General features: G+C 40.9%; 1 protein-coding gene across 2 annotated transcripts in view; it reads right to left on the reverse strand.

The window, feature by feature from the left end:
• LOC125769762 (uncharacterized) overlaps positions 1-14,237 on the reverse strand; it is a 258,686-nt gene that overhangs the window by 33,725 nt on the left and 210,724 nt on the right. For both annotated transcript variants that reach the window (XR_007419102.1, XR_007419103.1), the window contains exons 9-10: positions 2,215-2,353; positions 1,813-1,915 (exon numbers count right to left, since the gene is read on the reverse strand). The gene's annotated coding sequence lies outside the window, so the exon portion shown is untranslated. The remainder of the gene's footprint in view (positions 1-1,812; positions 1,916-2,214; positions 2,354-14,237) is intronic.

Below are 14,237 nucleotides of genomic sequence, written 5' to 3' on the forward strand. Positions count from 1 at the left end.
TCGGCTGGAACACCCAATAATAATCATCTTAGTGCAAGTATGGCGAACAAATAAAGGAGAAAAAACAGAAACCGAAATGAAATAAAACCACAACAAACCGAATCACAATTCCGGGAATAACAATAAAATGTGGAAAAAAGAAAGGTTTTACTAAGGAGAAAAAAATGGGCACAAACAATGGGCAGCTTATCTTTTAGCGGCAAACAAACAACCAACGCAACCATACAAGTGTGGTGTCTCACATGCTTTCCTTCTCGTAACCACAAAACCCACCCACTGGCTGACTAAAATCATTCAACCGTTTAATTAAATCGCACAATGAAAAACGGCTCCCAGCTACTACTACTACTACTACTACTACTGCTACTGCTGGCAGTGTACAGCAACACACATATATCCAATTGAGCGTGGGCATGTGTGTACGTACGTTCTTAGCTGACCGTGCTGGAAATTCAATTTTGACATGAATAGCTTTCTAATTTTGTGTGCATTCCAGTTCAGTTCCTTCCTTCCGGAATCTGTCAGTTTCGGCTATGTTAGTAGATCGGATTGACATTTCGTTCCATCTCTCTGTCCTCTCAGTTCCTGCCTCTCGTTCGACACCGTGAAGCGTGTTGCTGGCTCATCAAATGGGCTGGACGGAGGATTACTGTCGATCGCTTTCGGAGTGGACTAAACACCAATCTAAGTGACCATCCGTAAGTATGGTTGGGTGCTTCTAGAATACGTCATCATATTTTTGAAGGTGATTTGAAGCAACTGTAACAATGGCTGGCGTAATCCAGCTGCCACTAGAAGATATATTGTACAAACAATCTCCCATTGAGAAGGATCAATTACTTCTCCCGGAGTCCAATTTGTTGTGGATTAAAGACTATATTAACAAATCGGTTAAGTGAAGCATCCAACCCTCCTATCTGGAGTATGGAGTGCATTTATCTTCTTTTTTATGGCTTTTGTAACGGATGAAGGATAGCGTAAACTAGTTATCATCAAAGCACTGTTTATTGCTGATCAATACTTTCCAACTACCGATTGCTTTCCGTTTCCCATCGTTGGCAATCGTGATATTGAGTTACACCGTTTATATAGGGGTTTGCCACCAGGAGGAGTTTCTGCATTTTTTTGTTGCTTATCTTTTCTGCATCACCTTCTGGGAAACGATTTGCACCCAACCCGCAAATACCCTTTCGGGGGAACTAATCTTTTAACGGTGGCTTGAAGGATTTACGGACACCAGAGGTTCCAGTCACGAATGATGATTATGATGATGGGGATGCTGATGACGATGATGATGGGCAAATCGTTCCTCGCTAAACGGTTTCCGGTTCGACGACTAACACGGAACCAAGGTGGGCAGGAACTCGGATTCTGTTTGTATTCTCTTAGATGTAAAAAATAGATGCACTACTCCACGGTGTATAGCAACAAACGAGAAGTGATTTAACAAACTCGGTACCGTCCCACCGAACGAGATCGTCCACTTCAGGATGCTTTCCATTGCAGGGTTTTTTTTCTTCTTATCCCATGCAGAGTGGCATCATCCCTTCCCACGTTTGCATCGTTGCACGTACCAGCGCACGGCGAAGTAGCTTGCCGTGCACCGTTTGTGAAAGTTTTCCCGACTGCTGCGGATGCATATTCTGCGCAAACACTTCAACTCGTAATGCAGTTGGAAGCTTTCGCGTTACCCGGGGCGAGATTATCGACTGGTGGATATCGCCCATTCTGCATACTAGCCAATGCCACTGGTGGAAGGAGGGAACGGGAACGGGGACAAGTGTTGGGAAGAAAAAGCTAAGAATAACTCACCTTCTTACCGGCCATTTGTCTATCAGAAGCCATCGGGTTTGGATTCAATCTTCAGCTTCTTCTCGGCTTAAAGTCGATGCTGGGTTGGTTCATCGTGTTGTTTCTTAGAAGAGAAAATAAAACATTGGGAAAAAGCTTATAAGATATTATGGAAAGAAATGTATGCCTCATTTAGAGAGGAGATGGTGCAATAAATAGCATTTAAAAATGTCTTACTTCAATAGAAAAAAAGTATTATAGACTATAACCACCGAGTTCATTGATATTAAATTTGAATAGTACACTAAGGATCTCAGCTATCCGCTTTATATTTGCGTGCAAAATATTTTCCTTATTTTCTTATCCTTATAAGGTGTTTTTCCTCTTCTGTCAGGTGTGGCTGTCCGTTTATGCTTACCCTACCTTAGCTGCTTTATTCAACACGTTCCATAATCTTCCGGGGAGTGTCTTCCGTCTATACGTACCATCGTTCCCAGTGAACTTCTTACGAGACTTCAACTCTGCCTGATTTCCTCCGGAAGAGACAAGTAAGATGAGTTGCCTGTGGTGATAGGAAATGGGGAATAAAAATGAAAATGACGCAAAACACAAAGAATGAAAGCAAAAGCTCGTTTACGCTCAGAAATAACATTTCTTGTTCGTTGATTGCTGCCGCTCGCCGTGGCGCTGTGGAAAAAATAATGATTCCAACCGAAGCAGTGCGTCCCAACCCTGGTTGCCGTACGTTGGTGCTTGGCTATTGAGATGTCTAGCGCGTGTGCAGGCTGCATACGCCACGTGTACCGACGTGTCTTCGTTCGTTAGGGGTTTTTTGGCGGGGTGCAAAATCGATGTAAATTATGATGGGTAATAAGTTAAATTAAACACCTCGCATGGTATAATGGAGGCACCACTCCACCACGCGTTTGATTTCGAACACGTTTAAGGCACACTGTTTGATGGTTTGAAAATGGCAGTGAAGTTGGAAAAAAGCAAACGCCCGGAAGGCATTTCCTTATAGGGGAAAACGAAATGCTTCTTTATCGTGCTCTTTCCTTTGCGGGGTGTTGAATTTCAGTGATGGATGAATGTAATCGCATCTTTTGAAAGATGACTTGAAAACAATTCTAAGGTAAAAGTATAAATGGTTATTTTATTTGTTCTCAATATTTCAAATAAAAATAGAATTTAAATAGAAATGCAAGACGGGTGTTCTAAAGTCAACAAGGGTAGACTGTTGAACTGTTGTTATCATAGAACAATGAACGAATAAATATTCCTTCTTAACCTTCTTTGAATAAATAACCTTCTTTGAAAAAAGTTAAGTGGATATGAGAAATGATAGAATTAAAAATTAAACCCATAATGAAGACATTCCAAATTCCCAATGTTATAATAAGCAAATCATCTTGAAGCGTGATTTATACGATTTCACTGTACATTATTCCCCAAACCAAATCACACAAAACACATTACTTTTCATGAAGTGAGATTTTTATTCAGTGCCAAAGCAAAGCGTACGTCATCATATATTGTGTGAATTGAAACCGGAAGCCCATTTCGGCTCAAATGTATCTCTCTCTCACTCGTTTTCTTTTTCTGTTCCATGAAAAAATGAAACAAATCAAGATTTAGAAGGATAAAAAACCAGTCTTAGAAAACATAAAGAATGTTTCCACCGTTTTGTTGTGGAAATGAAAATTTACCGCTCTCAGCTGGTTGGATAAAATGTACCAAAAACAATCCAATATTTATAAGACCGCTAACCGCGCGGCAATTGCAAATTTAGGGGTGCAATAAAAACAAAACTCAAAAGATGCTTTATTTCGCTTACCGAACAATGGGGACAAATGCTTCGTTTCAGTATAACCGTAACTGCAGTGCAGATATAAACCCGAGTGTCTGAATGTTGCAGCCAGGTGGTGAAAGTAAAAAATAGAATCAAGAAAAAGGGAAAAAATGACCAACAATAGCGGCATGATCTCTTTCAGATATTTGAGCTTTGCTTATCACATTCAAAACAACAAAAATCTCACCTTTTTTTGGAAGTGTGTTAAAAATAAAACAACAAACATGCAACCACGTCCTTGCAAGGTAACAAATACATATCGACCGAACAAATAACAAAGATGACAAAGGGTACCATCGGAGATAGTTTTGAGGGTTTGAGGGAATGTACAACGAATACACAAAAAAAAGAAGGTAAAAACACAAAGCAAAATCTCATCAAATAAGTCAAATTCATCACAGTACATTAAGCGGCAAAATTGCACGGGCACATTATTTGTGTCTGCATGATGGAAGCTTTCGAACCGGGGCTGGGGGACGCAGCATCGAGTCTTATATGATGCGGCAAACATACAGCATATGGGAGAAGAATGCGCACCATGCGGTTTACGCTCGCTCGTATGCAATCTGCAGCGAAGCACACAAACAAACCGATGTGCTTTTGATGCGTCTCATGGTGCAATGGTGGTTAGAAGCACAAGTTGGAATTTTTATTATTGAAAACTTTTAGGTGAACATTCATCATTTTTCGCTTCTGTTTGAGCGTTCGGTAAAGGGGACGCGGGGGTGGAGAGTTTTGGTCGGTTTCAACGGGTGATAGTTGAACCTTTTTGTGTTTGTTTGTTATTTCAACATGGTGTGCGTTTTGGGCTGGGAAGATTAAGTGTTGATTGCACCAAAAAACCCGGTGAGGTCTGGTGGAGAGAAGCACATTTGTTGTTGTGATGTGCGATGAACGTTCGAGCAAACATTCCACCAGGTATTTAATCTGTTGGAAGGAAAGTTTCCGTATTGATATGTGTGCATTTAATAAATTATGTATGAATAAGCAATTTTCACAAGAAATTTGTAAACTAGTAGGTAATTGGAATAGTTGTAACTTTGAACAAATACATGAAGCTTTTCATAGTTATCTGTTCCCTTTTAACTTGACTGACATTGAAAGTTGATTTTCCGGGTTAATAAGCGTTCATTTCACATGCTCAGAACTGGTGAATGGTTTGCTTCGGAAAATCCACTTTTCATGAAACTGAACTAAACTGAACTTTAGGAAGAATGGAAAATAAGAATTTTATAATTAACTCAATTAAAAAAATAACGTTTTACCAAAAAAAAGATTACGGTGTGACTGTATTGGTCGGGCTGGCACTGGCAGTCCACTCCGGGACGCTATCCCACTACTGCTTGCCGCGGAGACTCTTAGCTGCTGGTTTTCACCCCTCGCTCGGTGTGTCTCTCCTTAGCCAACCTGAATGTCTCGGACTCCTCCGTGACACCCATATTGACGGCCAGCTTAGTGCGGACGTCTCGTCAACATGGGCCTGATCCAGCGCACAGAACTCCCGACCTCAAATCAGTCCGTAATCCGACCCACGGGTAGCCGCGTTACAGGAGACGCCACGCTCCCAGTCGAGGTAGTGGCCGTCCGCAAGCGTACAAAGCGTTATCATTCTCGCTTTTGCTGCTGTTTGTGCTGCGTTGCGTGACGTTACCATTCGCTTTCGCTATTTATAGATCCAAGAGTGGTGGCGCCATCTATTGTTGGGTACGGCTACCGTTCGCAATAGTTGGAGCAGATTCAATGATGTTGAGAGGTCGAATCTACAATTGCTTTTAAAAAGCCGTTTTATTTTTTTTATGCTAATTTTTTTAAAATAAATTGTATTTTATTATTCTTACTTGATTAACAATCTTTGAGTTTAAAAGCTTACATAAATCACACTCTTAGACGATCAGCTAATGATCGGTACGGCACATTAAACGTTGCCAACTAATACGATCAAACTTGTGGTCCCTGTGTGCTGGCACCGGAAACCCGGAAATAGTCGAATATATTTTTACAAACGAATTCAGCAAGTGTGGCAAAAATAGAAACTTGCTCACTTCTCGGCACTGATGCGCTTTGTAACCACAAACAGTAACGGTAGAGTTAGCCAGTGCATTAGCAATTCAGGAAAGAAGTCGTACACTTCCAATCCCAAAAACCCTTTTTTTTTGCAATGACCACCGGCTGTGCACGAACACGGAACCGTACCAACGTACTTTTCAATGGACGGCAAATTGCAAATTGTTGCAACAAATTCGGACAAGCGCCCAGTCGAAACTGGTGCAAGTAATGCTCACATGTTCACATACACGCACCAAAAAGGACGGTAATTTATTCGGCAGAACGAATGTAACAAGTTTTTTTTTGTATATAACAACGGACATGGTAGGAATGAGAATTGTACATACATGCATCGAACACGAGTGGATGAGTTTGTTTGGTGAGGTGAGTGCATTTTCTGTGGCATTGGTTTGGTTTGATGATGGTGAAAGAAGCAGTCTCAGCTGGACTTATTTCCATTTGAATGCTATTGACGAATTCCCTTCACTTCTTATGAGTGTTTCTGGTGACGACGAAACAAATTGGTTGAATAAACTACTATCCATTATGGTGCAGTTCGTTGTGTGTACTTCAGTAAATTGAAAATCGGAGAAAGGATCAGGCCAGATAGTATGGTTTGTATAGTGTTATGTAATAGTTTTGTGGATTGATTTTTTTTTTAAATATTTGCATTAATCATCACCACGTTTGCTTTTTATTGAATGTAAATGCGCCTGCAACATATGCAACCGAATGTCAAAATTGACATATTAAGTTTTTTTAAACCTCTTTTAAGGGCCGTAACTCTACGTTGTTATATATTTTGTTTTAGTAGAAATTAAATTCAATATGTGTAAAATATTTTTTTAGTTCTCTTTCTTTTAATTCTTTTGATTATCATATCAAAATCCTCCTAAACTTCTATAAATATGGTAAATATTACTTTTAATTTATCGTATGGAACAGTATCAAGTTAACCGTTACAATCATTTTAATTAAGCATCAATTTCCTCACCAGAATCACTGATGGTCTCTTATTTGGTCCTCTACGGAAGGCATATGAATCAACTCTCACCACATTTACAGCTCGCCTCATTGGTTTGGTAAAACAGATTTTCCAAAACGATTCAAAACACCGTTTGAACGAAACGGGAAGGGAATCTTCCGGACTGGCATCACGATTGTGGTCGGGGATTTCCACAAACCACAAACCGATTCACCGTCCGGTTATTCGGACCACCGGTTAGCGGTTGAAATGCAGCTTTTGGGAGCATTTTTGTGTTCTTGGAAGAAAAAGGAACAGAAGCAAGAGGCAAAGACAACAGGAACAACCAATTTTCCATGGCCACACGATCATGTGTAGAACGGGTCGTAAAGGGTATCATCGCAACGAGCGCATCCGCCATTGAAGTCAATTCATCATTTATCATTTTCGCTCCCAGAATTCGCGCCGGTGATGGTGTTGGGGATGTGGTTGTTTTTTTCCTAGGAAATGTTCTACAGTTTGACCATTCATTGAATCGTGTGAACCGGACAACAAGCGGGTAGGAAATAAAAACCGAATCACAACGAACAACGTAGCTGGTTTTTGGAAGTTTAGAACATTTGGAGCTGGTAGTAGGGTTTCCAAGTAGCCTAGAGCTCAGATTGCTTCGGGAAGTCTCTACAGGTTCGAGCGCCATCGTTTGTTGCAGTGAACAAAAGGATCATACTACCTGGTAGTATAAACCCACGACACTGTGGCTGCTATTGCTGCGGAAGCCAATGGACAACGATCGTGGTCCTGCGTACCATACATCATGCTTACTGACCTCATGCACACGGTATGACATGTTGGAACCTGATGCTTTTTTCCCGCTTTTCCCATTTTCCCGCTCGATGATGATGATGATGACGACGAGACGTGGACCGACTAGGTGCAAACGGAACGAACAGGGAAAGCGTGTTGACTTTATTTCAGCAAACTCGAGCGTTTTCTACTGAACCGAAAAACATTTGCAGTTGTCTAGTTCATCACGCCACGCGCACAAACAAAAGCAGAAGCAACTTTTTGGGGGTGGTGATGCGTTTTGGGGAAACCAGTCCTGTTGGTGGAACACACACAAAAAAAGGGAAAAGCCTCAAGAATGTAAGCAGAAAATCAAAGCCGCTTTTGGTGGTATTTTCGGTGGACGGGTGGTAACCCATGATTGGTTTTTCCATACCAAATTTCCAATGTCGTTGTTCAAAAAACTGAACAACTGTAGCGAAAGAGGGGGTGTAAAAAATGCTCGGCCAGGGAAAACAAAGGTCTTTTTTTGGGTATTTTTTCCACAATGAAAAGCTGGGAAACCCGTGGCATTAATGGAGCTAATAGAAATACCCGCCGCTGGTGTAGTATTAGAGGAATTGGTAAAAAAAATGGGAAAATATTTACTGAAATGCCTAACACACGAAACTAACACCAAAAAAACGGTTCCTAACAAATAGGCTTCAGACCACAATGAAATGAACTCTCTCTCTATTTTCTGTAGAAACTTGTTTGGTATTTAAAATAAAAAAGCAAGTGAAAATCCAAAGCGCAAATCGTGCTGAATGCCGAAACGAAAACGAAAGGACAATAGTTTACAGAAAAATATATCTATGCACCAACGCGGTGAGATTAACATTCAGTGACGAATGTACGGAAAATGGTACGAACGAAATGGAAACAATGAACACACCCAATAGTGGATTGTATGTTTGTTAAATTGTACAAACTACACGTGTGATGCCAACGGCAAACTAGTTTGGCAAACGGTGAACCGTGGCAACTAACTGAAGCTTTCCCCTAGCTTCTGGTAGGCTTGCACAATCGATTGATTGTGCTGTGTTTGTTCTGTGATTGAGGAAAGTGTTGGTGTGTTCTCTGTGAGCGTGTGTTTTGTGTCGTTTCAATTGAAAACAATGCTTTTGTTTGAAGAAGTTGCTCTGGTTTCTGCATTTGTTCTGTACTAATTCGTAGAACTGTGTTGTTAAACGTTTTGTAAATGTATTTGGTAGTATTTCACCATTTTGTTTAAGTTAGTTTTTACCTCTCGGAGTTTATGTAATGCTTGAATAGCTTTTTTAAATTTAAATTTGTTTATATTTTGCTATTTTTTGTTTTCTTTGGCTTTGTAATTTTGTGAAACTTGTATTATATTTTCTGTATATTAAATTTTGACTTTAAAATTATAACTTCATTATTAAATGCATGGTTTCAGCAAGCATTTAATATATGTATTTTTTATACCATCCAGTGCAGCGTAACTTATCGATCGAAATTAAGCTGTTCATTTTCGCCACTGCCGAAAACCGGTACTATCGCGTACGGAAAAGCTCTCAAATTAAAGCTCCATCACAACCGTGCGTTCGATTGGTGACGATGAAAGCATCACGTCCTAGACCAACGGGGGCCATTCTTCAATCAGACTCCGTTCGCTCAGCTGCTGGCTGCTGGGTGCGCGATGTGCTGCTGTCGGTTGCAATTTGTTCGCTGGCAGCTTGATGGTAAATCGGATGATAAAATTACACTTAATGGAAGGTTGCGGTCTTTGCACCATCCCAGTCGCTTGCAGGATGTTTGCTGCTCGATGCAACGGTTCCGCTGGCTCGAACTCGACGCGAACCTGGGTGAACCGGAAGGGGGGGCGGGCTGGGCAGGAGTTGAAATTACTTTTTAACGTAATGCTGGGCTGGTTAGTGCCCCTGGTGGCGTTGGCCATCGTTTTTGCGCCGGCTCCATGATCCAGCGCACCGATGGCAAGATTGAGCCCGGAGGCTCTGGCCGGGTAGCATAATTAGTATTCACCGATGCTAGTCGGCAAAAAGTTTTGCATACGCATAGGACACATCCATCCTGCTAGGCATCGACACTGAAAACGGGCGTGAGCCAAAGCGATCCACCATACCGACGACAGAATGAAGTCATTCACTGTGCAGACACTGATCGGTTTGAGGTGTAAAAAACGACATGCACATAAGAAGCGCGTCGGGGAACGAGCTACCATTATGGCGCATCCCAGCCACGATGGTTTTATGAATGACAGAGTATGGCAAATTTAATTGGGTTAGTCGAAAAATTATAAACCAAATTAGATTTCATTTGTAAAAAATATCCACATTCGCTAAATTTCATTACGGGATTTGTCGGAAAAACTTCACTCATCGTTGCTGAGAAGATTTACATGCGTCTTATTGTTTTTTCTGGAAGAGTAAAATTGATTTTTGTAAGTTTTTTTTTTTTAATTTAAAGTGTTTTTTTAAATATCTTTTACGTTATTATAACTTTTTAAATTTTTTTCCTAAAAAAAGAAAAGTCATACAATCTCTAGTTTAAACAAAATTTAATACAGCTAAGTTAAATAGTTAGAGAAATATAATTACTAACAACTCTTACAGTATGCTACTTTTTGTTTGATATATTTACCGTCAATAATATCAACAATTGTTCTTTATGAATAAAAAAAATATCAACAATGAAAAATCCATTTCCTGACACCCATTTATCCGTCTAATTGAAGACTTTTTCACCTTTAAAGCTTCGATCTATCTACGCTTCAAACCGCGCTTCTTCGTCCAAACCCTTGTTTCCCTGTGTTCCGTGTTTTTTGGTGACATATTCCACCTGATCCCCCCCCGGTTTGCCACGAATAGCAAAGTAGCGTCATAATCATCCGGTGCAAGCTACCGGTGTGAGTGTCTCCAAACGACACCTCCGGTAAACAACATCCCAAGCATTAACTCGATCAACTCGATGTAATTAACGCGACAGGTTGCGGTAGCAAAACCGCGAAAGTGATTCAATTTCGGCTTCGGGTGTACCGGGTTCAGCGCGAAACCCATCGGCAGAAAAGCTGTCAAAGGCGGGTTTCACCTTTCGAAATGGCATCATCAGCACGGCGGGTGGTTGCGAGCATGATCCTCATTTCATTCGGTATTAGGGCGAGACGGTGAAGAAGCGCGCAGATGGGGGAGATGTCGTGTCAAGGGACGGAACTAATACTATTCCCCGGCCAGTATGCTTTGTTCTGGATGTTAGCTTACAGCTTTATGAAAAGGTATGTCGTCGTGTCTAATGCAAAAGCGTAACATGAAGTTGCTCCCTTACTAACAGTTCAATAGCGGGGGTTAAAATGAAAAAAACGGCAAAAGAACGAGGTCAATTTCGTCTGATCTCGCTCGGACACGATCAACGGTTTGTGAAGGGGGGACGGGTTTAGAAATATAAGACTTCTCGATTTCCGCTTTATTGTTTGCAGCAACGCTTCGCCACGTTCCGTTGTTCACACTCGTGGTGAACGTTACGTCGCTTTGCTGCATTAACGGACAGTGTGCATTCTTATGATACGTTCTTTGCTGCATTCGTTAGAATGCAATGAAAGGCTAAGCAGCAGGAAAAAAATAGCAGCAACTGTACGATTTCGTTCAAAGGGGTTTCAACAATATGTTTTTTTCTCTCTTCTTCGTTTGCACCCTTTCCATTTCAAGGAAAAACCAACAATCTGGTTGAATATGATGGGATGAAAATACAGTTGGCAACAAAATTGGCTTGCTGTATGCTCTCTCGTTTAATTGCATGAAATAATGCTTTTCGAATGTCTCTCTGTCTCTTCATAGCTTAACGACCTCTGAGTGTTCAAATAGTGTATTGTTGTAAGCCATGATTGAATTTTAATTTTTGGAAAATCTTTGGAAAATTTTTGGAACTGAAATCCATCTAGCTTATGCATTTTTGTAACCGACTGTAACATTCATTGGGGTGTAATTGCAAGTAGCGCGTTTGAATAAAACGAGCGAGGCACCATGGTGGTCGCCGATGCCGAGATGTGATAAATTTCCACGGAAATTCCACTGGTCCCGAAGTGAAATTCTGTCCTGCCCCTTCATCTTCGACTGACACGACAATCTTTAACCGTGTGTGTCGGCAGGTGTAAAACGTAAAAAGGTGAACCCGTACCGAACCGACACGGAACAGATTCCAACAGTTTTCTCTTTTGTATTTTCACACGGCTAGACGGCCAGTCGTTTTGAACTAACCGCTGTGTTTGAGCTCGTGTCGCGCAAGAAAGCTCACCGGGATGCGCAAAGAAGAAAAAATAACGACAACGTCCTTTTTTGTGGCTTAGGTGGCACACATACATACATGAATAGAACAAAGGCAAGGCCTGTGTTCTGTGTACTTGTTCCCTTCACTTCAATCCATTTATGCTCGACTGATTTATGTGTAAAATTGCATGTTTTGTTTCTGTGATTTTTTTTTCTTCTCTACTTTCTTTCATTATTTCGCGCTGTGTCAGTGCACTGGTGGGCACCCCGAGGAATGCATCAACTAAGCCACCGAATGGGGTCATTCGTGTGGGCAATGTTACAGTTCGCTGCCTTTTTGCTCGCCGTGGTAGGATGTGTACAGGGATTTCTTCGACCTGGCACACCGCCGTCCATCGATTGCTCGCGCTTTTATGTGAAAAGGATTCTCCGGGAGGAATGGAAAAAGATTGTTGAAAAAAAAAAAACAAAACAAAACGAACAATACATCAAGGAATTGACTCATGTGCAAGGGGTATTGTATGAAGCGAACTTTGCACGAAAAGCTCACGCCAATGGAGGCGCCTGGTGGTTTGTTCATAAGGAAAACATTTTGTTAGGTTTTAGGGTTAATGGAACGATGTAGTTAGCGAAAGAGATAGTAATAATAGTTATACGAATAGATTATACAAATAGGCTGCTAAATAATATGTTTTAATAGATTTTTTTTTATAATCCGAATCTTACTCATTCATTCGCTCGTGCACGTGTTATGACTTCCGAGTAAAAAAAATGTACCAAACAATCTTACAAAAACACATGCTCTTTTATGTAGCACGCATGAACGATTACTTAAAACCTCGGCACACAAAACAAACACTATCAGAAACGAATAAATTCATTAACGTACCAAGCGTTGCCTGTGATAGGACGGAAAGCCCCCGAAAACAAAGCATCCATCCGAGGCAAGCTTTCTTTTCCAACAGGCAACCTTACTGGATGGATCCGGTCATGTTGCAGGCACAGTCACCCTTACCAGCTGGCTGCACTTACGGGATGACCTTTTGGCAAACTTATTCAGTCAACACAACACAGGCTTTCCACCGTTTGCTGGAAAACAATTCCGCTTGTATTACGGGCAGCAGTGCTTTAGCAAGAACAACAACGAGAAGCAAACTGAAAGAATTTTCCTCTTTCGGATGAAAAACATTACCCCGTTCACATACACACACATACACACTGAATGATGTATGTGTATGTTTGAATTCAATTTCCACTGCATAAATTAAATGCGTGCAGAAAGTGGACCATTTTGAGCTGGTTGTGCCCAGAGGCAGTAGAGAATGCTTTGCACCACCGTAGAGGTTGGATGGAAATGTGTTTCTTTTGTACTGATGCTATTGGTTTGGGGTTGCTATCGTGTGCGTTTTTGCTGCTGCTGCGTATCGGGCCAGCAGCTGCATCCCCAAGCCCAACGATCGTGTGTGTGTAGGACAGGGTGAGTGTGTGTATGAAAGTGAACTGCTGACTGCTGACTTTTGGTACAACAGAATCTGTTTCTACCGAACCGCCGTTGGTAAGTTCTTTGGTTAGTTTGGTTGATTCGGGTTAGTACCCTGAAGCTGTGGCCCAAAGAGCAGTCCCCTTTGTGTTTCGGGTTTACACTCATGGAACTTTTCTGAAACATAGTTTATGTTCAGAACGAGTAAACGTTGGTATAAACATATTTAGCCAAAGATATTCCATTAAACTAACTGTTTGTATACCGGTTTGAAGGTAAATTTGTCGTTCCTTTTTAACATTTTAATATTATGTTTTAAGTGTGTAGCAAAGTTTTTCAAAAAAGTTGGCATACACATGCATTAGAAGTAAACATTGAATTAATAAAAATATTTATACAATTGATTTGTAAATTTTCAAAATCAAACTAAACTTGTAAATATAATCTTTATTTTTAAATAATTATTTTTTAATAGAAAAAAGTCTTTTTTATTTTTAATATTATCATGACACCGATGGAAAGCTGTGAGTTGAAGGTTAGGCGAGAAGCATGCAACTTTGCTGAACACAAAAGGATTAAATTTATTACACAGTGCCATTGGGTAACGCTTCAACGCGAAGGCCGCATATCGGAGGTTGAGGGCCAAAAAAACCACCAATCCTGCATGTAGCACATGTACTTTTTATGTGGAACAAATTGCATCCTTGAATAGCGTGATGGTTATTTGCGTCAAATTGCCGGGTGTTATTCGGTGGGACAATCCAAACTGGAGTACGAATCCAAACCCATCGTTCAGGGTCGATGGGATGTAAAATTGTTTTCCCATAAAGTGGTAAACCTTACTGAAGGCGTTGACAATGAAAAAAACCGCACCACCGAGCAACAAAAGCCACGCAAAAGGTCGAAAGTAATGAGTGTGCCTGACATTGGAATCTGGCAATTGAACCGTGAAGGTGTGAAGATTTAATCAAAAAGGCGCCGATACAGAATGGAAGCAAACAATGGGCGTGAATATAAAAATAGGTGAGCAAATAGCTAATAGAA

Source organism: Anopheles funestus, chromosome 3RL (genome assembly GCF_943734845.2).
Source record: "Anopheles funestus chromosome 3RL, idAnoFuneDA-416_04, whole genome shotgun sequence".
NCBI lineage: Eukaryota > Metazoa > Arthropoda > Insecta > Diptera > Culicidae > Anopheles > Anopheles funestus.